General features: G+C 43.2%; 1 protein-coding gene across 4 annotated transcripts in view; it reads left to right on the forward strand.

Annotated features, from left to right (window-relative positions):
- Positions 1 to 27,259, forward strand: part of LOC138492643 (tRNA (32-2'-O)-methyltransferase regulator THADA-like) — a 511,604-nt gene that overhangs the window by 68,796 nt on the left and 415,549 nt on the right. The gene's annotated exons all lie outside the window — the stretch shown is intronic.

The following is a 27,259-nucleotide window of genomic DNA, read 5'->3' on the forward strand; positions in this document are numbered from 1 at the left end:
CAATTGCATTTAGAAGTTGTGCCCAACTGCATTTAGAAGTGTACCCAATTGCATTTAGAAGTTGTGACCAATAGCCTCTCTGAGAAAAGTTGCATTTAGAAGTGTGCCCAATTGCATTTTGAAGTTTACCCAATCGCATTTAGAAGTTGTGCCCAATAGCCTCTCTGAGAAAAGTTGCATTTAGAAGTTGTGCCCAACAGCCTCTCTGAGAAAAGTTGCATTTAGAAATTGTGCCTAATAGCCTCTCTGAGAAAAGTTGCATTTAGAAGTTGTGCCCAATAGTCTCTGAGAAAAGCTGAATTTAGAAATATCCCCAATTGCATTCAGAAGTTGTGCCCAATAGTCTCTCTGAAAAAGTTGCATTTAGAAGTGGGCCCAATTGCATTTAGAAGTGTACCCAATCACATTTAGAAGTTGTGCCCAATAGCCTCTCTGAGAAAAGTTGCATTTAGAAGTTGTGCCCAATAGTCCCTCTGAGAAAAGTTGCATTTAGAAGTGTGCCCAATTGCATTTAGAAGTGTACTCAATCACATTTAGAAGTTGTGCCCAATAGCCTCTCTGAGAAAAAGTTGCATTTAGAAGTTGTGCACAATAGCCTCTCTAAGAAAAGTTGCATTTAGAAGTGTGCCCAATTGCATTTAGAAGTGTACCAAACCACATTTAGAAGTTGTGCCCAACAGCCTCTCCAAGAAAAGCTGCATCTAGAAGTGTGCCCAATTGCATTTAGAAGTGTACCCAATCACATTTAGAAGTTGTGCCCAATAGCCTCTATGAGGAAAGTTGCAGTTAGAAGTGTGCCCAATTGCATTTAGAAGTGTGCCCAATTGCATTTAGAAGTGTACCCAATTGCATTTAGAAGTTGTGCCCAACAGCCTCTCTGAGAAAAGTTGCAGTTAGAAGTGTGCCCAATTGCATTTAGAAGAGTACCCAATTGCATTTAGAAGTTGTGCCCAATAGTCTCTCTGAGGAAAGTTGAATTTAGAAGTGTCCCCAATTGCATTTAGAAGTTGTGACCAATAGCCTCTCTGAAGAAAGTTGTATTTAGAAATGTGCCCAATTGCATTTAGAAGTGTACCCAATAGCACTTAGAAGTTCTGCCCAATAGCCTCTCTGTGAATTTAGAAGTGCGCCCAATAGCCGTTTATGGAAAGTTGAAGTTGAAGTGTGCCCAATAACCACTCTGTGAATTTAGAAGTGTCCCCAATAGCCCCTCATTGAAAGCTGAATTTAGAAGCGTGCCCAATAGCCGCTCATTGAAAATTGAATTTAGAAGTGGGCCCAATAGCCTCTCTGTGAAAGTTGAATCTAGAAGGGTGCCCAATAGCCTCTCTGTGAAAGCTGTATTTAGAAGTATGCCCATTAGCCTCCTGTGAAAATGGTATTTACCCAATAGCTTCTAGGTGGAAGTTGAATCTAGACGTGTTCCCAATAGCCTCTCTGTGAAAGCTGAATTTAGAAGTACATTTAGAAGTCGAATTTAGAAGTGTACCCAATAGCATCTCTGTAAAAGTTGAATCGAGAAGTGTTCCCAACAGCTTTTATGTGAAAGTTGAATTTAGAAGTGTGCCCAATAGACTCTCTGTGAAAGTTGAATTTAGAAGTGCATTTAGAAGTTGAATCTAAAGTGTGCCCAATAGGCTCTCTGTGAAAAGTTGAACTTAGAAGTGTGTCCAATAGCCTCTCTGTGAAAAGTTGAATTTAGTAGTGTGCCCAATAGCCTCTCGGTGAAAGTAGAATTTAGAAGTGCATTTAGAAGTTGAATTTAGAAGTGTGGCCAACAACCTCCTCTCTGTGAAAGTTGAATTTAGAAGTGCATTTAGAAGTTGAATTTAGAAGTGTGCCCATTGGCCTCTCTGTGGAAAATGCATTTAGAAGTGTGCCCAATAGCCTCTCTGTGAAAGTTGAATTTAGAAGTGCATTTAGAAGTTGAATTTAGAAGTGTGCCCAATAGCCTCTCTGTGGAAAGTGCAGTTAGAAGTGTGCCCAATAGCCTCTCTGTGGAAAGTGCGGTTAGAAGTGTGCCCAATAGCCTCTCTGTGAAAAGGGCATTTAAAAGTATGCCCAATAGCGTCTCTATGAAAGTTGAATTTAGAAGTGCATTTAGAAGTTGAATTAAAGTGTGCTCAATAGCCTCTCTATGAAATGTTGAATTTAGAAGTGTACCCAATAGCCTCTCTGTGAAAAGTCCATTTAGAAGTGTGCCCAATAGCCTCTCTGTGTGGAGGGGATGAGTGCGTGGAGGGGATGAGTGCGTGGAGGGGATGAGTGCGTGGAGGGGATGAGTGCGTGGAGGGGATGAGTGCGTGGAGGGGATGAGTGCGTGGAAGGGATGAATGCGTAGAGGGGGTGAGTGCGTAGAGGGGGTGAGTGCGTAGAGGGGGTGAGTGAGCAGAGGGGGTGAGTGCATAGTGCATGTGAGGACATAAAACAGACGAGTGCGTAGAGCGGGTGAGTGAGCAAAACAGATGAATGCATGAGGCGTGACGTTACATAGTATGGTTTGGAATACAGGGAACGTTTGAAAGAGCAAATAACCCATCATACTATGAATGCATAGTGCGTGTGAGGACATAAAACGGACGAGTGCGTAGAGCGGGTGAGTGAGAAACAGATGAATGCATGATGCGTGACGTACATAGTATGGTTTGGAATGCAGGAAACGTTTGAAAGAGCATATAACCCATCATATCTCACCACCACGCTTACTCTCTTCTCTACACCACCACTCAACTAGAACACAGAGATACTATGACACCATTCGGTATAACTGTTCTCATACCAACATCTGCCGCTCACTCCACATCATTCTAAGTAAACACTGCTGGTTACACCCCCCCAGCCAGGCGTTCTCCTCAGGCCTGACGCAGCCACATTCGGTCTGGATAAATCCTGCCAGAACGAACACATACTACTGATCTCTCAACCACCACACCTACCGCTAAAAAGCAGCTAATACATGAATACTGCACCAGCTGCATACATACCCGGTGCTCACAGGCACCTTGACTCTCCCTACTGACCTGAACTTCGGTTCCCAAGGGTGTTCAACCTACCAGCGCCTTCAGACCATACCAATGGTATATAAGGCACTATATAAATGCAAAATAACATAACAATGGTCTACTTGCATTCGTCTACTGTAGATTTGAATTCGAAATAATGGTCTCAGGGATCTACTTACTCTGTTCTGAATACATGTGTGTCAAATCTTCTCAGAATATAGATGTACAGTTTTCTCTAAACATGGCAGTCTGTGTGTGTCCGTGTTTATGTGAGTGACTTTGAATACAGCTATTTCTGCAGCTTTAAATTGAAATGTTTGTGTGCAGTGTTTTAAATCTTTTTGCGTATGCAACGACTTTGAATCTATGTATGCCTGCACAGCTTTTAATGGGCTTGTGTATAGTGATCTGCTTGCATGTTTTTTTTTTGGCTTGGAGATATACTATTCCCCTGTAATATGTACAATGGTCCTTCCCTTCCACATTACACATGAATCTGTTTGTGCATTCAAAGATAAGGGGCTGCAAGTGTTTAACACTTTGCACAATTCTTATTGAATATAATTAATTCCCTATACTCATTTATTGTTATGCAAACATCTAATCCACAACCATGGCCCTCCCTGGCTGCATTAACGCACAATTTCACTCCGACAATAGTGTGTCACGACTTGCACTATGATCGAGAAGACTCAACACTGGCTTATGCCATTAATACTATTTTATTTAAATGTTGTTTCTCAATACAAAGTACATTGGGCTTTAAAATAAATAACATCTACTTTGTGTTCCATGTAGATAACACAGGGAATGTAAATATCAGTACCTGTGTTCCTGTTCTGAAATTACATTCCCCTGTTTTCTCTGCCTCTTATTTTCCCATGTCAATCTATATGGACAGTTTTATGTTTGGGTGGGTGGCGGGATTAAATGATCTTTTGAAATGTGGCTTCTTATTTTGGAGACTCAGTTGGGTACTCTGTCAGCGTGGGATCCTTCTTTCCATGGACTGTTCTCAAATCTGACTGGGGTCATTCCTTAAAATAGTATCAGCTCTGCTCTCCCATCTTCAGTTCGTTCCAAAAAATCCTCAATCCTCATCTCCCCGTATTCCATAATAATAATCCTATGAGCAGGCAAATATACATGGTTCAACTCCTCCAAGTCTTTATAGAGGAATAATTTTCCCAGTCCCAGGTTTAAAGCCCACTCTGAATTATGGGCTGAAATGATGCTTAATTTATTTCAGTAAGTGATAATAAATAGAAACATTACAACCTCTTGGAGAAAGTCAATTATTGTGCCCATATTCAAGAAGGGCGAACAGATCTCTCCTAAAATATTTCAACCAATTGCCCTTCTTGATGTTCCACAAAAGTTATTTTAAGAGAACTGGTCCTGTGGGTGTGGGAGAGTTGTAGCTTTGACTGAACTCAATCGTGGTTTGTTGCAGGTTTGGGCACTTCATTAAATGCTTTCATTTTAGGTAGGTCTTTTTAAAAAGGGAGCAAAGCAGCAGGGGCTAGCACTTTATCTTGCATTTATTGATTTTCAGACCGCATTTGATTGTGTTGATGGAGATCTTCTCTGGAAAAGAACGCTTGCAAGGAATTGCCCTCTACACTTGGTAAATAATAGACTGGATCTCTCTGATAAACTCACTCAATTCCAAAATGTCACGGTCTGAAGCAGGGCTGTATACTGGCCCCTACCCTTTTTCATTTATTTATTGCAGATTTGGGTGCTTCCTTAAATTTGGCCCGTGCCTTTCCACCTAGACTAAATGGTCAGACCATACAATGGCTGTTATATGCTGGTGATCTGGTCCTTTTTTACCAGTCCCCACTTGGACTGCAAAGACAACTCTTGGCACTAGAATCATATGTGGATGGCAATGGCTTTAAAATATTAGATCGGCTACATTGATTTTAACGTTTCAATCAAATAGAATCCGCAAGAAGTTTCCTTTTAAATCTATAATGCCTCTATGTTGGTTGTCAACGAATATAGGTTTGTGCAAATGACAACTTTAGGGATACGCCTAATGTAACCCAACCTCAGCATAAGGTGTGTATGGCAGCTGCACAATGTCTGTTTATTCTCCACCGATTTGGTTGTTACTCTCTTTGTCCAGTCCTGATCTTCTATAAACAGAAAGTGGCACTGATATTAACCTACAGTGCTGAATCCAAGTTAGGTCTCCGTGGTTCGCACTGGAAGGGTTTAGAAGGATTGTTTTGAGAGAGTTCTGCTGCTTCCACAGAGTGTCTCCATTGAACTGGTGAATTACGAGTTGATCATTCTTTCCTTGACTATTATGACTAAATGGAAAGCGTTGTCCATTTTGAGGAAATGTTTTCTGGCTCAGCAGAATTCTTTATTTCCACTCCTTAAAGAAACAATACTTCTGAAGTCAGATATCACTTTATACTTTTGGGCTAAGGACTGCTTTGAGTGTATGAACTCTGCAGATATTGGCCTAGACTTGCTTTTTAATAATCAAATTAAAGCCTGAGAAAAGCTCTGGATTTATGACTGGATTCATACGTGCTCACAATGTGTACATTATAACAATTTTTGACATTTCAAGGATGAAGTCAAGGCTTTTAATACTATCCCAAAATACCTGGAGAAATGTCTGTGCCCATTATATGGAGGCAACTTTCTTAGACTGCGCTTGGACTTGCTACCTACCAGAGAAGTGTTGGGCACTCACCAGAAGTGTAGATAGAGGAGCAGAGTTGCCACTTTTGTAGTACTCTTTCAGAAATTGAAACTTTGAATCATATTTTATTATTCTGTCCACCTTTGGCTGAGGCGCGTAACATTTTTTGGGGAAAATTCCTTCATCAGTTTAGGTTATTGTCAGAGGAGAACGGGTGGGCTGTGCTATCAGTTGACATCATGTAAATATAACTCTGACTGTTGTTGGATACCTAAAGCATATTGGCCTTGTAGACAAGAGGTACTTATTTTATTCTGCATTTTTATTGTATTTATCGGGTACTAGTGGAAAAACCTGTGTACACGGGCTAATGTGCGTAAAAGGAAGACATTTTCAGAGTGTGAATATATGATGTGTATTTTAGCGTGATTTATGTTAATAAAAAAAACAATTGTAAAGGATCTTGCTCCTTTTATGTGGCAGAGTAGTAACCTAAAACAAAATCTCACTGAATCCATTGAAAGTTCAACATAGTACATACAGCCATTTGTATCTGCTCCTCATTGTCATGGATTCCACTTATGGGTTTTGGACTCAAACATATAATGTTGAGGGATGTCAGAGTAATTCAATTCAAGTAGACACGAGATCATAAAATAAATTAAATTGAAGTCAAATAAAGTTTAAAACGTACATGAAGAATATTATTGAAATAATACATACCATGAAATATTACAATGAATGATTACGTAATACATAAGTACATTAAAAAAGTAATGAATTACTTTTGTTAAATAAATAGTGCTTAATCAAATGAATTCCTGTTTATATGTTTTTTTGAAATGTATATATTTCTTTAGTGTATGCAACTGAAGTATGCTGTTAAAGTGGTGTCCCTGTCTTGGGCCTTTTCTGCAGCTAATTGAATGTTATCAATGTTGAAATAAATATGTTCGCCTGGAAGATGAACTTGAAGTCTTATCGTTATACGATCTGTATATTTTAAATGGACAAAGGAACAAGCGTGTGACTGGTTGGTGCTATCAAAAATTAATATTAAAGCCTTACTGAAAAGGACTATATATGCTCTTGGAAAAGAGAGAGACATGATTGAGCTTGCCACAAAGTCGATTAGTAGTATGTTTCTGCAATTTTGGTCAGATACACAGGAACGACTGAAATACCAAGGTGTTTAAACCTGACAATATGATAATAAGGCGCTACCTACTTTTAAACTTTAATAACTGTGAAACATTAGAGATAGTTTGGATTTTTTGGATCCTGCTCCCATGTGAGGTGAGTGCCCCCCCACTGCCCAGCCCCAGAGCTTGCCCATTGAGAAACAATTAGTGCTTTAGAAAGCACATAGACCGCGTGGTGCACGCAGATTATAATCCGCTGTGCCCGCTTCCTGGTTCTCATCATCCCGCCTCCCACCCGGCGTGATTGGTCCTTTGAGCTGACCATAAACACAGGCCTAATGACCTGTTTCATGCACTGCACCGTGCCCTTTGGATCCTGCTCCCAGGCGAGGCGAGCGCCCCCCAGTGCCCAGCCCCAGAGGTTGCCCATTGAAACATAATTAGTGCTTTAGAAAGCACGAAGACCGCGTGGTGCATGTGTATTACAAGCCCCCGTACCCGCTTTCTGGTTCTCATCATCCCGCCTCCCACCCGACGTGATTGGTCTTTTGAGCCGACCATAAACACAGGCCTAATGACCTGTTTCATGTACTGCACCCGCACAATTTGGATCCTGCTCCCAGGCGAGGTGAGTGCACCCCCAGTGCCCAGCCCCAGAGCTTGCCCATTGAAACATAATTAGTGCTTTAGAAAGCTTGTAGAACGAGTGGTGCATGCGGATTACAAGCCCCCGTGCCCGCTTCCTGGTTCTCATCATCCCAACTCCCACCCGACGTGATTGGTCCAGGAAAACCTCATATGGAACCCTCCCAGGGCAGCCCTCTGCCCCGCAGCCCTGCGGTTAAGGGCCCCAGGCAAAGGGCGGCTCCAACAGAGGCGACTCCAAACAGTATCTGCAGGTGTCCGCAGGCGAGGCCAGAGAAGCCAGCAGTTAACAGACACCAACAAAAACTGTAAGTGTGGCATGGCTGGGGTGTAGAGCAATTACTCTACACCAGAAAGCCGCCGCCACTCTACCTTACCTTTACATAACATAGACTGCCATAGACTTAGACCATGCATACTTGGAAAGATTTGTGACCACCAGCCTGAATTTCCCCATGACAGTATTGGAAATGTTGCCTTGCATTGCATCCTAACATACTAGCCAATGTTAACAAGTGTCACACCTGGAGGAAATTGTGGATGCTAGCCTGCGTTGCATCTAGATAGGTTTGTGAATATCGGCATCTGCCTCACTTAGATGGAATTAGGAAAGTTAGCATGTACCACACTTGATAGAACTCTGATAGAAATTACAGAAATGTGAATGTTGGCATGCGCCACACCTAGATTAAAATGTGAATGTTAATAAGTGCCACACTTAGATGGACTCGTGTTTACTAACCTGCCTCATGTCCAGATAGGATATTGAAGATTAACAAGTGCCACACTAAGATGGAATAGAGAATGATAGCATACATCACAGCTAGACATAGTTGCAAGGACAGCAATGCCAATCAACCAATCCACTAACAATTTCACCCCTCTGCATACACCTCTCAAACTTAACCTGTGCCGTATGTAGATGGGATTGTGAATGTTAGCATCTGCCACACATAGATGTAACTTGAATGTTGGCATGTGCAACACTTAGAACTGAGAACATTAGCCTGCGCCGTATCAAGATAGGATTGTGAATGGTAGCAGGCAATACACTTAGATAGAAGTACGAAGGGTAGCCAATGACACACTTAGATGAAATTCTAAATGTTAGCATGTGCCACACTTATACAGAATTGTGAATGTTCGCATCTGCGACACTTAGAATTGAGGACATTAGCCGGCGCAGCACCGTATCTAGATAGGATTGTGGATGTTAGCATCTGCCACAACTAGATGGAACCTGAATGTTAGCATGTGCCACACTTAGAATTGAGAACATTAGCCTGCGCCGTATCTAGACAATATTGTGAAGGTTAGCGAGTGCCACACTTAGATGGAATTATGTAGGTCAGCAAGTGCTACATTTAGACAGAACTGTGAATGTTAGCATGTTAAATATCATATAACTAACCAATGTAAGCTCAAACTCTCTGCATACTTTCTCACTGAAAAAACTCACACAACCATCTCTCGCACAACAAGCTGCACACACTTCACCACACCGCAACAACACATAAGCCGCACCAACAGCACACGCGGACTGTCACCAATCCAATACTCGCACCAAAGCTCAGCACCCGTTGTCTACCGAGTTGAAGCTGCCAACAGTATACCGCTCCTCTCACTATCCTACTCCCTCTTCACCTTACTAACCCATCCCACCTTCTCGTTTACAGATCCGCCAGAGCGCCTGGGGACCAATTACGTTGGTGACGGTGCGCTATATAAATACCATTAACATAACATAACATAGTAGGCGCTAGGTGCGGCATTCCTCATGAAACTAGAATGTGTAGATTATGTGGGGTACAATTTTTAGAATCAGCTGAACACATCATCTGTCAATGTGAGAGCCTGAATCTTCTAAGAACCAAGTACCTGAAAGCGTATGATAACACCAGCACTTGTGACAATCTGAGTGAAATATGGGAATCATTGTTAAAGGGAAACGACATGAATCTGATCTATCATATGATGACATTTTATGAATTTGTTTTAACTGTCCTTAATCAATTGTCGACTGGTGTTCTTTTTTTTTTGTTACACAATTTTTAAAACAATGATATTACTTAAGTAGGATGATGTATGTACTTATAGAATGATAAACATACTATGGTTTTGTTGTGTTTTATATGTAAAGCTTTTGATGGCTACAAACATATTTTTGATAATAAATAAAAAAATAAAATAATGTTGAGGGATGTCAGAGTAATACAATTCACGTGCAGCATGATTTGAAGTAGACATGCGATCATAAAATAAAATAAATTGAAGTAAAATAAAGTTTTTTTAAAAAACTTTATTTATCATTGCACACAGGTAATGTACATACATACATCTAATCCACATTAGATCATCACATTATACACAATTACTTTCCTTCTGAGTCAGAGTTTTTGAGTTCGGCCTTGTCCGCCAAGTATTGTTTGTACCTGACACATATATTTCTAGGCTTGGAGGAGGGCAGCACTGAGTCTATATATAATTCTTCTGTGTCATTTATCCATACCATAATCTCTGTCCCAGTCCGCCTTAGTTGGAGGGTTTGCATTTTTCCACTTCATTAATATTGCTCTTTTGGCTATTAATAGGCTCAAGTTTAAAAGTTTTCGCCACGTCAGGTTCATTTTCCCCACCGCACCCAGCAAGCATATCCGCGGTGACCGTTCCATCGGCTGATATGCCATTCCATCTAGTGCTTCACAAACCTCTGCCCAGTAGTCTCTCAGCTTTATACATGCCCATAGCATAGGATATATATTCATGTCTTCAGTGTTACATCTCGGGCAGGATCCTGATGTGGCAGGATAGATTCGTTTGAGCACTACAGGGGTATAATGTGTCCTATGCACTATTTTTTAATGTATTAGTTTGTATCTGGAGTTGCATGATATTTGTTTGGTCAATGCACAGATCTGGGACCATTCATGATCCTCTATTTGTTGCCCCAAATCCTGTCCTAACTTGTTCCTGGCCATGTGATTCCCTGCTCGGCGTCTCTGCACTATAACATTATACAGTGCTCAGGCTGTAATTTTCTGTGTCCCCCCTGTAAACATATATCCGAGCCCCATGTTTATCTCTGGTTCATTTGGGAAGGTAGGACATGCATTTTGTATGGTGTTTCTTACACAAATATATTGTTTTTTATGTTTATTTGTATTTCCCACTATATCCTTGATATCTTCCCATTGCACAAAACGCTTTTCTGGAAATAACTGTCCCCATTGAGCAATGCTCCTGGCACTCCAATGCATAGCCACCTCCTCATCTATACTGAAAGGTGTTTGGGGGTTACCCCAGAGCGGCATACTTGGGTGGTATAGCCTGTCTGTGCCAAATATGTCGGCTATTTTGGCCCCTTTCCGTGATTGTTGCCTTCATGGGATCTATGGTGTTATGGTGTTTTGGGGTTTGGTCTAGTCATCTTGTGTAGTGCTGTGATTGCTTCCCATTCTTTCAGGACTGGAGGTGGGGTCCCTGGGTTGAGAAAGTGTGTGGCCCACTGGGCAACATAGTGTGCATGTGCCGCCAGGTAGTATAATTCCAGGTCGGGTGCCACCAACCCACCCCTCGGATACGTATCAGTTAATGTCTTCCAGCTTAGTCTAGGATGTCCTCCCCAAACGAGCATGACGCAGGCAATGTTCATTTTAGCAAACAGAGCACGATCCGGCCAGACCGGTATTGAGCTGAACAGATAGAACAGTTTTGGTAGTATTATCATTTTCATTAGGGCTATTCTTCCCATCATTGAGAGGAGTAGGGCGCTCCAGCGTTTCATTTTTGTACGTAAGGTGTCAGCTAATGTGCTGTAGTTTAGGGCACGGGATAGTTGAGCTGTTCTAGCAATGTATGCTCCTAGGTACAGAATATGCATCGGGCTCCAGATGAGACCATGTAAGTTTTGGGGTTCTATTGTATTTTCTGTGAGCGGGAACAGCTCTGATTTGTTGGGGTTGAGACGTAGGCCAGAGTATTCACCAAACCTTTTGACTTCTGCCAGGACCTTGCCTAATGATCGATCTGGGTTCCTTAGATATAGTAAAATATCGTCTGCATATAGAGTTATAATTTGTAGCTTGCCCTCGAGCCATAATCCATATGAACTGTTGTGTGACCTAAGAATGTCAGCTAGGGGTTCTATTACTAGGGTGAACAGTAAAGACGACAATGGCCAGCCCTGTCGGGTGCCCCGGCGTAGCTCTAGTATGTCTGTTAAGGTGCCATTGACTCTAATCTTTGCGTAGGGACATGTATATAATATTTGTATCCATTTTATGAAATTTGGACCAAATCCATAGTTTCGTAGTACCCCAAATAGGATGGGCCAGGAGACACTGTCAAATGCTTTTTGCATATCGAGGGATACCGCTATCCCTTGAGCTTCGGGGGGTATTGTGGCCAGAATTTTGTGCCATCTTCCAATATGCGTTGCTGTGGACCTGCCCATAATAAACCCTGCTTGGTCTTCATGTACCATATAGGGCATCAGTGGTTTTAGTCTGGTTGCTAATACTTTTGCGAAAATCTTCGCATCTGTATTTATTAATGACAGTGGCCTGTACGAGCCACATTCCTACGGGGGGTTCCCTGGTTTAAGCAGTAGCGTGATTACTGCTTCCCTAGTAGTTTTAGGGAGTTCTCCCTTGTTTAAGGCTTCCATCCATACAGCATATAATCTGGGTGCTAACAGGTGACTGAATTCCTTATAAAATTCAGCCCAAGGCTGTCTGTGCCAGGGTATTGCCTCTACTATCTCCACCTGCGTGATCGGATTCTCTGAGTCCCTAGTGGCATCGGCTATGAGTGTCGTTGGTATTTGGGAGAGATAATGTTTTATCTCTTCATCAGTGGCGTTGCACTGAGGGGAGTACAGCTTTTTATAGAATGCATAGGATGTTTCTTTCACCTTACTGTGATCTGTGGTCACTGTGCCATCTGATATTTGTATGCATGGTATGGTTGTTGGACCTCTTTCTCCACTTACTGTTCTGGCCAATAGTCTCCATGGGCGTTTACCCTCCCCATATCGGCGTGCTGCGGTCGGCTTATCGAAGTATCGGATCTCATGGTCCGCTGCTTCTGTATATTCATCTAGTTTAGTCTTTATTTCCGAGCTAAGATGTGATGGTGGGGTGTGTGCGTACTGGAATTGTAGAGAAGTTATTTGTGTCTCTAAACGTGCCAGTCTACCCCTGATATCCTTGAGGACTCCACATTCTGTGGATGTTGAATTGCCTCTAATGAATACCTTAAATGCTTGCCACAATATTGCCTGACTGGAAACAGAGTCTTCATTAATGTCAAAGTACTCTTGTATTTGCTGTACCATTGTATTTTTATAGACCAGGTCCTGCAGGGCTGCGGGTTTGAATCTCCATGGTGGTCTGTTCACCGTACTACCAGGAATTCGCAAGGTTAGCTGTATTGGCGAATGATCTGAGTATGTTCAGGGGTGGATATGGGCACTAGTAACTGTTAGGCAGAAACCTGTGCAGTTCCCTCTGGGACCACTGCAAAAAGTTTAAGACTACAGATGGTTGGCAGTAAACCCAATTGGTAGCAGTCTGCACCACCCAGATTTACCTGGTAGCTGTGGCTGAGCAGTCAGATTTCTCTCAAGAAGAGTTAGGCAGTATATAGAGTATACACAATAGGGCTAAAAATACAGTAGCACAAGCAAACACTGACCAGAGCTTTGGTATAAAAGTATATAATTATTTATTTAAAAACACACTTATAAACATACACTGGCACTAATATGTCAAGCAAGTTCAAGCACAGTCACTATAAGTGTATACACCTCCCTAGTTAATTATTCGACAAGTCTAGGTTAAGACACCACTTATTTAGCAAAACAGAGGTGAGCGCGTAACCGTATATGGCACTCCAATAATTTGTTTAAAAAGGGAGAGAAAAGGCAGAGTAGGAAAATAAGACAGTACCAACACTTTTAAGAAACCACAGCAAGTCAAGAAAGGCAGGGTCTACTGTAGAGCAAAAAGTTCATAGGCCAGGCCCACTCTTGGAGAGAGCAAGGCGGAATGTGCCCAAGAACACACAGTGGAAATGCACTCAAAGTCTTTGCAGAAGAGGTTGGATCAGTTCAGAAAGGTAAAGTTAGCAGGTCTGAGGTCAACCCAGGATAGAGAGTCAAGGATTTACGGGACACCTTGGACAATCGGTTGCAAGGGAGACCAGGCGGGACACAGTACCTGAAATGGTGAGAAAGCTCCAGCGGGGGCAGTTGTTCCTGGCAGCGGGTGCAAGTCGGGGCTTTGTCCAGGGGAAGAGATGATCTCGACGTGGAGGGAAGCTGGAGGACGTTGCACTGCCAGGGAAGAAACCAGCCGCGGAGTTTCCCGATTAAAAGGTATGACCCTTTTATTCGCGGTAGTGGTGAAGCGTGGCTATCCGGCCGCCGGGGTGCTTGGCACGGGCGATTCGACCACGAGACGATCCAGGAAGGCGAAAAAGGCCAACTGGTTGGTCCCACCAGCTCAAAGGGAAGAAGACTCTCCTGGAAGAAGATCTCCTCTGTCGTCGGGGAAGTGGTGAGTTCGTACAGCAGGGCTCCACCGGTGGTGTCGTCGTCGTAGATGGCTCAGCTTCTCCCCTCTTCGGATTCTCTAGGTCCTGTGGCGACTTCTGAAGTTCCAGTCCCCAAAGCCCTGCTTTTATGCAGCAAAACCCCATTCATCAGCCTAGCTGTCACTCAAACATGCTAAGTGGTGAGCCGGGTGGCTCACCACTGGGCCAATCACACAAGAGTGCGACTTCCAGGGTGCCTAATCCCTCTCCCACACATCCTGTTGACCCCAGACAGAGTGGCACCATTTGGAGGGCTTCTGTGGAGAAGCCCGCCAAAAAGTGGAACAAAGGGCTCGACTTGGGTTAGAGTTTCACAGGCGAACACAAACACCATTTTAAAACCGAGTCCTGGCAAAAAGACCCAACCGGGGAATAAATATTAAATAAATAACCCGGCGGTATCGTTAACATAGCACCAAAAAGTGGTGCGTTTAAAATGAATGGGAAATTCCCATAGGAAATGTTCTGGTGGAATATTTCGCGTGGTATCCACTGCCACCAGCCAGAAACTCGACAAGGGGGGGACTGGACAGTGCCCCCTTGGAAAACAGACCCAGGGGCAATCGAATTACCCCTACAAGCACTTCCACAATATGATGGTTTGTACGGGTTCTGTTCACAATTTGAGACTAGTAAAGCCAATGGTGACTTTACATGCCCATGGAGACAGTAGTCAGTCCCAGAGTATGGAGTCTATGTTTGGGGGTCACTATGGACACCCCTGTGTTACTGCACCTAGGGTGCTGTGTAACACACATACCAAAAACACATGAAGCCCTATGGAGTAAAAGACCCCATAGCCCATAAAACACAATACATAGTCAAAGTACATACTCAAATCATGCCTAAGAGTGGGAGAAAAAGAGTCTCACTCTTAGCAGGAGACAAAATAAACCCCAAAAATCCAGCAAAGCTGCTGGGGGACTCACTAGGTTTGGGAAATTAGCCTTAACAGAGAATTCTCTGTAACAGTAACCCAAGTCAAAACTTCAATGTCTACCAGCCATAAATCTATTCTAGAATGCATGTCATGCACTGTGGAGTAATATGTATATTCTCTCTTAGAAGGGTTTAATGTTCTCCATGCATCTTTTAGATTTAAATCTGACATATGTGTAAGTATTTTCTGTGCTGCCTTGGTCCGTGCCCTTGTTTGTGTTGACGTGCGATCTGAGTGTACGTCAAGGATAGTATTAAAATCCCCGCCACATATCAAATAGGCCGTAGGGTAGTTCGCCTGTTTTTCAAATGTTGTGGAATAGAAATCTGGGTCATCGATGTTTGGACCATATATATTAAGAAGGACCATCTCCCTGTCACAGAGGGTGCCGTGGAGTAACACATACCTCCCCTCGGGGTCACATTCAGTATTCATGCAATTAAATGGAAGGGTTTTATGTATTAAAATCACCGCCCCTCTTGCCCGTTTGGAATATGTTGTGAAATATTGGTGTGTCCCCCAATTTGGCACTCCTTGCTGGGGTCCTATGCGTGTTTCCTGCAGAAACATTATTTTGGGGCTCTGTCTATTAATATATGCTAGAATCTTCCTTTTCTTGATTCTGGATCCCAAGCGTCGTACATTCTTGCTCAGTATTTTTATGTTGTTCGTGCCGGCTTTAGCCATTATCTATGAAGTAATTGTAAACATATGCATGCCAGTATATTTCAATTATGCACTTAATAACCGTAGTGCTAAGTACCTGCGTGTTTTTTGTTTTAATACCGTTTGTTCCGTAACTAAACCCCAACAGTCCCAACCTGACCCCTCCCTCACAGTTCCCTAAACTTCAACTGTGCCTTTTGAATCCCAACTCTCCCCACCCATCAACTTCACGTGCACCTGCTACAGGGGGGGTCTGTGGCGTTTTCCAGTGCCCATGCCATCATTGGCCGTTTATAGTATATCCGGTTCTACGTTGTTGCTCTCACTCATATTAACACGTGTGGGGTAATGCTCATCGATGTGATTTGTAGAATAAATCGTGATCACCCCCACTGTGGGCCGCCCTAAGGGGTCCCTTGCTTTTGCAAGTCCATATTATATCGTGAAGTGCTTGCTATTATATGAGTTCAGGGATTCAAGAATTCCCCTCGGTTCTAGGCTGTCCGGTTGGAGCGGGGATGTGTGTTTCAACAAAGTTCACTGCCTCCTCTGGGAATGTGAAAAAATATATTTTGTTCTGATATTGAATTTTAAGTCTTGCCGGGTACAGCATAGTGTATTGCACTTGTCGTTCTCGTAGTAATTTCTTGACCCCTGTGAAGAGTTTCCTTTCTTGTTGCACCGCCAGAGTGAAGTCCGGGAAGATACGTATGGTATTGGCTTCCCATTTTAGCTCTTGTTTTTCTCTGGCAGTTTTCAAAATCAAGTCTCTGTCTCTGTAGTTTATCATGCGAGTTATGATAGGTCTAGGGTATGCCCCAGGTTTTGGCGTTGGGGCGAGTGACCTATGTGCCCGTTCCACGATGAACATTGCCGACCATCCAGGATCTCCTAGGAGATTACGCAAGAGGTCTTCTACTGCCTTTTCCATTGACCCTTTCATTGCATCCTCCGGAACTCCAACTATGCGAATGTTATTCCGCTGTGATCTTGCCTCCAAATCTTTGCATTTGGATTTCACCGTCCCTAGTTCTAATGCTATTGTGGACACCCTGTTCTTCAAGGCCTCAAGCGCACCTTCTGTGCCCGTAATTCTCATCCCTGCCTCTGTCATGCGCGACGTTTTATCCAGTTGTGTTTTGATGGAAGCTACATTCGCTGTTATCCCGTCCAGTTTGTCGTTGAGGGCGGAGAAGCCCTGTTGCATAGCTAGAAAGATCGCCGGAGGGTCCATCATCGGTACTGAGTAGGCCTGTTGTTACTATGATGGCATTTCCTCGTCCATTTCGTGTTCCGTTTCCTTCTGTATTGTTGTTGTGTATTTTTCAATGGTTCCTCTTCCCTTCTTAGGGCCAAAACTCTTGGGCATAGTTCTTTCTTCAAGTGGATGTATCCTAGGAGCTAGCTCTACAATCCTCCTTTGCGCATTTTCTATACCTGGTGGGTGTGGAGTGGAACTAAAGCTGACCTTGTGTAGGGTGTTTGGTTCGCCTTTTGAGCTGATTCTGCGCATCCGCAAGTGTCAGTACTATCTGTGTTTTAATTCCGTTATTAGTAGTTCCTTCTTGTTGCCAGCCTCAAGCCTCTGTGTGGGTCTTCTGTAATTACTGTAGCGTCTTAGGGGCTGGTTCGTTGTCGATAAGGTGTGATCTTACGTTGGTCTTGTGCGGGAAGTGCGTACATCCAGTGCGTTTTGGAATTATATCTGTCATGCCCCTTTTCCTCTTCAAACAGATGCCCAGATGCAGTGAGGTTTGAGTTTATAGCACGTGATGGGTGACTCTGCACTTCCCTGATCCCAGCGGGGGGGAATGCCCCCCTGTGTCGCTCGCCTCCTGAGAGCCAAGTGTAGTCTTAAGGATCTTCGATTGCCCGACTTTAGATTCTCTTTCCCTGCAGTGGTTTCTTAGTGTCTGCTAAGTTATCCCCTCTTGCCCACTTCGGATGGCCTTGTGAGTGGGCCGTTATCCCTTCTTTCTGGAGATTGCGTGGTATAGGGAGGATTTTAGTTAGTGCCTGTGTGATTCTTTTCAAGTTCGGGCCGCATGACGTTTTGGAGTGGCATTGACCCGTTTCAGAGTGGTTCGCCGGTTTTGGTCCGTCATGTGGTAGCAAGCCTGGGCGGGCCCTGGCCCAATCCCTGTGGAAATGGTGAGCCGTGCCCAGGGAGCGGAGGAGCGTTTAAGTTGTCACCGGGGGGGATAATATCCTACCATACTCCCCACGGCTCGTCTGTTTTCCGGACTTCGGGGGGCACCTGGCCCGCCCTAGAAGAGCAGCTGGGTCCCCCGTCTCCCCCCTGGGCTCTCTGATTGTCTATAGGGCCCGCGGAGCGGTCGATGGGCCGTCGGGTGCAGTCTCCTCTCACCTCATCTGCACCGATTCCAGGCACTCCCGGGTCACGCTTCCTTCAAAATAATAGCAGCGGTATGTCTGGGGGGTCTGCATGTGCTCAACAGTGTCTGGAGCGCCAGCGACTCACCTCCAGGCGCTGATGGGACGTGTATTCCTTCGACGTCACTTGCGCTGTTTTGGCACCGGGCTCCTCCCTTCGGCGTGTCTCCGGCTCTCGTCTGACGCTGCGCGTGGGATCTGGTTCGTATTGTAGCTCAGATTTGCCTCAGCCTCTTGCCTCCAGACTTTGTGTGCCCAATCTGTGACTGTTGCTGCACATTCTTTGCAGATTTCGTGAAGAACCGGTTTCTAGGTGCGATTATACCAGCATTTCAGCCTTGGACACCGCCGGAGCTCACACGAGAGTGGCCATTCCTTCTCGTGCGCAACAGCACCCCCCAAAGTCAAATAAAGTTTAAAACGTACATGAAGAATATTATTGAAATGAAATAATACATACCCTGAAAAAGTACAATGAATAATTACATAATACATAAAGAAATAGTGCTTAACCAAATTAATTCCTATTTATGTTTTTTTAAATGTATATATTTCCTCAGTGTATGCAACTGCAGAATGCTGTTAAAGTGGTGTCCCTGTCTTGGGCCTTTTCTTCAGCTAATTGTATGTTATTGTGGAAATAAATATTTTGTTCGCCTGAAAAATGAACTTGAAGTCTTATTGTTGTATGCGTAAGGCAACAGCTCCCTCTAGCAGTGATAACAGTTGATGCGTGGAGGACGGACGTCTTCGGACAAACCTACATCTGGCCCTTTATTATATAGTATGATTTACTCAAAAAATGAATGGTATATTTTTAAGGTACAAATGTGTTTTTGGGATCCAACATTGGAAATTGAGATTATATGTAATTTGAAAGTTTTGGAAAATGTTCTTATGGATTGATTGTATGGTTTTTGTTTTTTGTAATCTTCGTTTGTTATATTGTAAAGGTTGAACTGTGTTTAACCGTGTACTCTTAAATAAAAATAAAAAATAATAATTTCCCCACTCCCATGAGTCAGCAAAGGGGTGGGACACAAACCGCTCCTACTAAGAAAATGCCAATTTAGTTTTTGGATCCTTATTTTTTATACAGTATGCTAGTTTAATACAACCTACATCACTGTAATCTGTCAGTGTGCCCAATTAGACACTTGAATAATCACAGTGTGATCAGATTTGCCAGAATTACATATTTTTGCCTTTTCTGTCTATTCTTAACCTGGCACGATATATTTGTTTGCATAATTCGGTCGATATAATATAGCTCCTAACTTCAAACTTTAAATGTTTCATGTTGGTCTGAACTTGCATTGCCATGTAGTGATTATTTTAATGATTAAACATTTGATTTAAGATTTTCCTTATGTTACTTTCTATATATATTGCTAGTGTGGAGTTGCAATCTTTTTCCTGCATGTGGCACTGGCGGTGCATCCCCCACATCCTCCTTTTGCATGCTATCAATGTGTATCACGGCAGAATGTCTTATCTCTCTCTCTCCCATATATATATATATGGCAAATGTGTATGTGTGTGTGTATGTATATAGATATATATATATCAAAAAACACATGAAGCCCAGGGGTTATAGATGTTTAGAAACCCACTGTGGAAGACATGTCGGTAACCCAAGCACTCAAGATCTTGCTATGTTTAATTCAAAGATTCCTTTATTTAAATCATAAGTGCATCACATATAAAAGGTGAAAATAAAGTTCACATTCACCATATTGACAGACCAGATGATTAAAAACACATACCCATCCGGGTGAAAACGCCACGCGTTGCGCTCATATCACAAGCTTGCTCAAGCTAGTACAATCCATATGTGCAAATTCCTCCAGGAAGTTTAAAAACACTGGTTTGATCGGAAGTCTCTAGCATAGTGACATAGTGATAGTTTGGTTGAATAACACCACCATCTTGTAACTATCAAATGATAACGTTAGGGTAAGGTAACCAACATTCACTTAATAGTGTAGACGGGATAGCGGAGGTTGAGTGCGCCAGTCTCTCCAGTGTGTCTCATATCTTATCTTATAAATAACGGGGATAAAATGCGCGAATGCGCTGCTGTTGTAATTTTGGCGCTGTGTTAGACATACATGTCAGCACAGCGCCAGTTCACCCCGAATGATGTGTCATGATACAATGAGACATAAGTAGCAGTTACATTCCATTCTAAAACACACCTATTATCTGTATATCGACCGCATTATCCAGTTTTCTTGTAATAATAACTGGTGCCACTAGAGGGCCAAACAATCTAGAGTGGATTAGTCCTCTGGTGATGAAACCGTATTGTTAAGAGGTTGATTGAAGATCTACAACATTGAAAGAGCCTGTGCTCTTCCGTGTACAAGACAGCATGAGACAAAAAGCCTTACTACACAAATCCCATATGGATAAGCATGTCGGCTTTTCCACGTGCCCACATCTCATCTGCATTGCTAATGCATATTAAATGACAATGTGTATGTGTCGTGCAGTTTAAATATATTTAAGTTCATTTCAGTAGCATACCTTAGATAAAATGGCAAGTGCCCATATGACATGAATTACATTCTAATTTCTTCGTCACAATTCTTAACAAATCAATATACATTGGAATAAACCTCCGTTTTGACATTCATGAAGTGCAAGTGCATATTCTATTCCAGTTGACATAAAAAATGCTAATGCTAAAATGTTACTCCACTAAAATGCATTTCCATAAACCATACCTAATAATAGGGCAAATGCCCATCTAGCACAAATTGCTGCAAATAGCTGGGATATTAGTTCAGTGCTACAATGTGTCTCCTAAAGACTGTTAGAAATGATACTCTTAAAGTGCAAGTGCAACATTATACAAGCACAAATAATGTTAGAGTTTATACACTCATAAAGTGCAAATGCAATGTTGTACAGTTGTATACTTATGCTCATCTACTGCTGCAGTACATCTCAGAAGAGACATCTGAAGCTGTGCATTCATAAAGTGCTAATGCAAATACCGTACAAATCTACACAATAATGCAAATACATGCTGTGCAAATGTGCTACATTGCGATACATCTCACCGAGACAAATGCTTATCATATGATGTACATAGTAAAAACCTGCAATGACAGAATATTTCGACATCTGGGCAGTGAGTATTCTCAAAAAGCAACTGATATGATGACTCAGTCACTCTATTCAACAATACATTCTCATAAAAAGATAGCCAGAAGGGGAGAAGAGAATGAAAAGAAGAGAAAGGGAAAAATGGCAGGTAGCCTGTGTCATTCAAAAGGAGTGGTAACGCAAATGTGCATATTTATTAAGCACCAAGCTCAATCAAATAGCTGACAACATGAAACCCTCTTCTAGTCCTTAATAGATGACCTTTTTGGGGATTTCATGTATCTTTCTTAAACATAGTCTTAGGCGGGAAACTGCATTATTGGTTCAGGAATACTTACATTTCCGAATCTATGTTCAAACCTTGAGGTCTCCAAGTGTAAAATGTACATATTGAGGTAGCTTCTAACTGGTGCAATTTTAGTTCTCTATTAACCAGCCTTTTATGTTGCGGTATATGTCCCAAACCTAAACAAGACATTTTGTTAATATTACCTTTGTGTTTTTTCAAAAAGTGAGCCGCCGGAGGGTAGGTTAAATCTCAACTTTTTATGGCTATATGGTGCTGTAGTATACATAGCTTTAATGGTCCTATAGTGGAACCAATATAATGTAAGCTACAGTTGCAAGTGATCACATACACTACATATTTAGTAAGACATTTGATTCTATGTTTGTAGGTCCATGTCAATCCATTGGAACTGACACATTGTTTCTTAGATACAAAATCACACATTTTGCAATTCACATATTTTCGAAAGCCAACATTTTGATGTTTAGCCATAAAATTGCATACTGTTTTATTTTCAATAACAACCATGGTAGGTGACAGAATGTTTTTTAGTGTTGGTGCTTTTCGATAGGTGAAACTGGGTATAGAACCCAATACTATGCTAAGATCTGAATCTGTCATAAGCACCTTCCAATGTTTGTGCATGATCGATTTTATTTCTTTTGCTTGATGGTTATAGCCTGTTATGAATCTGATTTTGTCTTCTGTATTTCTGACCAATGGCTTAAACAAGTCTATTCTAGTTTGATCTTCAGCTTTGCCAAAGCACTCTGTCACTGAGCTTTTGGCATAGACCCTGTTCATAAATCTTAGACCAATATGTTTGGCTTCTGTTTGATAATCAGCAACTCTGCTATATACCCGTTTGGCTCTCAAAAATTCACCGTATGTTATGGATTTCTTGAGGTGATGGCCCTTAGCATGCAGAGTAGAATTCAAGCTAGTGTTTTTCTATACAAATTTGATATAGGTAAATTGTCGACAATTTGGAATTTGACATCTATAAAGACTAATTCTCTTTTGCTGATTGTAGTGGTGAGCTCAAGATTCAACCTACTATGGTTAAGAATGTTGATATATTCATGCAGCTCAGCTACTGTTCCGTTCCAAATTATAAACCGATAGTCTATAAATCGATGCCACATAACTATCCGTTGGGTGAAGTGCTCCAATTACTTATTAGTCATTTCCCTACCTTTTCCTGGGGGAAGTTGAACAATATATAAGAGGGAGGTAGTTGGATATTATCAATGGTTATACCTGAATGCAATTTATTTAAAAACACATTAAAGTTTATGTATAAAATGATAAAAAAAACGCCCAGCAGGGGCCTAATATAGAAAAAATACAATGCATACAAATAGTAAAAAACTATTATAAACGTACACAATAGTCTTTGTGACAGAAACATCCTTCGTAATTGATGACTGAGTGTAATTGTAAAACAACATTAGAGTCAGTTATAATCTTTCTGTTAACAAACTTAATTTGTATTCACACAAAGTTCTAGTTAGACCATCACTAGAACTTTAGGCTTAACATGTTTCTGTCCTCAACATTAATAACAATAATAATTTCGCATTTATATAGCGCTACGAACCCTCAGGTATCTGAGCGCTGCTTATTATTACCCATGGTGTGTGGTGCTCATTTATCGACCTCGGAAGGATAAAAGGCTGAGTTTGGCCCTGCCGGGATTCGAACCTAGGTTAGGAGGTTCTGGACGGATGTCAAAGCGAGCGCTCTACTCGCTGTGCCACTTGACCGGCTAGTAGTATGGAACATTCATCAGGAGATGTCACTTTGGCTATGGTTACAATGAAAACAACCTATCTTCTTTCAATGAAGTCGTATTCACGTTTTAATTGATGTAACTGTTGATAAAATATAAAGAACAAAAGGGTAAGCTATCATAGCTACTACTCCTAAAGTTGTCATGGCTTGTAAAACAGGTCTACAAATTACCTGTTCCAGCACGTGGATACAGTCCTCAAGTCTGGGTTTCCTTATTTAAGCAGGATATCTCTTGTCCATCTGTAGAAACCTAATAATTTAATAGGAGGACTGAGTGCTCTGACACATGAAATGCCACAATAAATGCTCTCTCTCTCAAAAATCTCTCATTATCTTATCTCTATATAAGTATATCTTCTTGTATCTACGGGTTAAGGCGAGTAGCTGCCACTGTAGCCTCAGGGTGACCAAGCGCTACCAGTTTCAAGGGAAATCTGTCTTTTCCTAATAGAAAAATGCCAGAATGTTTTAATCTATATTTTCACACAGTCTACGGCAAGATCGTGACGCCATGGCTGGTTCGCATGATTAGAACAGGAATTCTGTCAAAAGTAAGGGGTTAGCTTACGCGGATCTCGTTAGGTGAGAAGTTAACTCGGTCTATGAAGATCATGAGAAATGGAGGAATCAAATGTCTCAATGCAGGGGTTTATTTTAAAGAGACGTGGTGTTCCAAGCAGATCCCTATACAGGGAATCTAGAGGACACAATACAGATCAAAATAAATCAACCGCTGTATCACGCACCAGAGGGGATTTCACTTGTTATTCTGCGTCTACTAAAAATGCGTCACGCATGTCCATCATAGACACAGGACGATGTGTAAAGAATGCAGTATCTTACCTTTTTCTTCAGTAAATGAAGATGGACACTATTAACTTTGTGCTGTTAACAAAGGTAGCGAGGTGATTCCACGTATGCGGTCAGTCATCCATAAAAAAGTCAAGCAGGCAGGGAAGATGCCGGGAACTAGATCACCGGAAAAACTGAACATCATGCTTGGAATGCAAAAATAGTCCTTTTCTTCTTACTATTAGATGTAAAAGACCAAGGAATTCAGTGAAATCCTAGTCATTGAATATATCCGGGTGTCACTTTAGGAGAAGAAAACAAGTAACTAGTCCTTTTTTTTATTTGTGTTGGTCTAATCTACCAAAAAACACTGTAGTGTCATATGTCTTTCTCCCTGCCGCTGCCTGCTGTGTTAGCCGACCTACGGAGCCCTCCTGCCTTCCAGTCACCCTGGGGAGCGGTTGCCTCTCCCTCCTTGCTGCGGTCGACACCAACGGATCCCGCACAGATCAGGTGCCGGAGCCCTCATCGGTTGCCTTCCTTGCTGCGGTCAACACCAACGGATCCCGCACAGGCCAGGTGCCAGAGCCATCCGCCTTTCAATCATCCAGGGCGGCGGTTGCCTTTTCCTCCTTCTGCTCTCTGCTGAGCCAGCCGACCTTCACGGTCCTCCCGCCTTCCAGTAGTCCTGAGCGGCGGTGGCCTCTTCCTCCCTGCCGCTGCCTGCTGCGGTAGCCGACCTGCTGAGCCCTCCTGCCTTCCAATCACCCAGAACAACGGTTGCCTCTTCCTCCTTGCTGCGATCGACACCAACGGATCCCGCACAGGTCAGGTGCCAGAACCCTCATCGGTTGCCGAAACCTACTGACATTAAATAGAGCACAACAACAGGTCAGACTATCACTGTCTACTGAGGTAGCTCCGGTCCCCCCTTTTGGGGTCATTTGACCGTCGAGCACCCTATGGCCTTCGGAGTCCACTCCTTCTTTCATTGATTCCTGAGGCCCCCTCCATGCTGCAGCCGCCTCACAGCTCTCCGTACCCTTGACCTAAATCGCAGCGGCCTAGGGCCTCCCCCACATGGCTGCCTCTACATTTTTCTCTGAACTCCCCCATCATTCCATACGGTCTGGAGTGCATTCATGCTGGACTCACTTTGCTGAATCCTGCAGCTCCCTCCACTCAGCTGCCTCCACTCAGCTCTCCGAGCCCCTTCTTCTTCCCACAGGGCTTGAGTCGCCACCTCCAGCGAACTATCCAGACGGATTTGCCTCACTGCTTCCTGGGCCCCTGTACTTCTCTCAACCTCGGAACTCTGTCTGCATTATTATGGTTCCCGGCTGATCCATATTTCTGCCGTCGGGAGTCGCTATACCATACTAGTTTCACTTGCTTAATTGTCACTCCACTGACTGTGTTCCAACTCTCCTCCCTCAGCTCCTGGCGTGCCGTAATCTGACCTTGAGTTATATGCTTCTTCTCCCCCCTCTCCATTGTTTGCTCCCTCACCTTCTCAGTTCTACCCTGTCACCACCTTCGGCGGCGCAGATCTAACTCTAGACTCCTACTCTGTCTTACATCAAGCACCACTTCACCCCTCCATTTACACTATCGACTTCCTGTACCACCTGCCTTTTTGGTTCATTCTGACTCCCTTTGCGAGGATAATTTGGTGTAACTACATCATCCTGTCTCTAGCACCTCTGGTCCCCTCTTTCCACAGTTTTGAGTTCCTGAACCTCCGACTCTTTTGACTCCAGTTGGGCTTTCAACTTGGACTCCTCCTATCCTCATCCTTTCTGATCTATACCCTCTACATTCCCGTTACTACTATTCTGCCCCTACCTACCTATCTGTACCTAAGACCTTGGTATGCGATCCCCCTTATCTCCTTCTCACCCCACTCTCTCCCCCCTCACTCCCCCATTCCATCTCCTCCTCTCCCTCCTACTCTACTCGCTCCTCCTGATGCCTAGTCCTCTTCACTATTTTCCTCCACATTCTCCTACTCATCCTCCTTCCTTTTTTCATCGCCCTAACCTTCTTTATCCCCCCACTGCCAACCAATCTGCCCTCATAAACATTGCTCTCTGGAACGCCAGATCCATCTGTAACAAGACCGCTGCTACCCTTGATCTCTTCTTCCGCCTCAATCTTCATTTCCTCTGCCTAACTGAGACATGGATTCCATCTCAAAACACCTCTGTCCCTGCTTCCTTAACAACCTCGTCTTCCTCTTTCATCCATACCCCTTGTGCCTCCGGACGAGGTGGCGGCGTAGGTCTCTTATTCCACCCGAAATTAATTTCCTCCTCTTCTTCTCCAACTCTCCCCTCTTTCTCTACTTTTGAAATCCTCTACAAGTCCTTCTCTTCCCCCTTCTCTATTTCCTTTCTGATCATCTATCGACCCCCTGGTCCTCTCTCCTCTTTCCTGGATGATCTGGATCCCCTCCTCTCACTTATTTCTCCACCTACCTCTCCTTTAGTGGTACTTGGCGACTTTAACATCCATCTGCCTTCTCCCCCACAATCTTCTCCTCTCCTCTCCATCCTTGACTCCTATCTCCTCTCCCTCCTCCCTTCGCCCTCTACTCACTCCTCTGGCTCTACTATTGATCTCATCTTTTCCTCCTCCCACTCCTCCTCCCCTGTCTCCTCTCTCCCTGTTTATCTCTCAGATCATGCTCTACTCTCTTTCTCCCTTTCTCCTCTTTCTACACCTACTACCACTAATCCTTCTCCCCCTATCTACTTGCGTCGTGACCTCCGGGACTTCGACGTTACCCTCTTCTTTGACACCTGCTCTTCTTCTCTCCCATCTCACCAAAACTTTGCATTACTGTCTGCCGATGATGCTCTCTCTTCCCTTTCATCCTCTATCTCCTCTACCCGTGACCAACTTTACCCCCTTTCTCTCTTCCGCCCTACACGCAAGCCTTCTCAACCTTGGCTTACCCCCCATCTCCGCTCTATGCGACGCCTCCTCAGGTGGTTAGAGAGGCTCAAAACTCCCTCGCTCTCTAATCGAACCTCTTACTTTTCTTATCACGCTCTTTACAACTCCTGTCTTGCAACCACCAAGTCCTCTTACTACTCTAACCTCCTCCAGTCTCAAGCATCTCATCCTCGGCGAATCTTCCAAGCTCTTACCCGTCTTCTCACTCCTCCTACTCCTGATCCTTCATCTAATTCCACGCTCTCTCCCTCTGATTTTGCTAAC

This window comes from Ambystoma mexicanum, chromosome 10, assembly GCF_040938575.1.
Source record: "Ambystoma mexicanum isolate Mex_15411 chromosome 10, UKY_AmexF1_1, whole genome shotgun sequence".
In the NCBI taxonomy this organism is placed as follows: Eukaryota; Metazoa; Chordata; class Amphibia; order Caudata; family Ambystomatidae; genus Ambystoma; species Ambystoma mexicanum.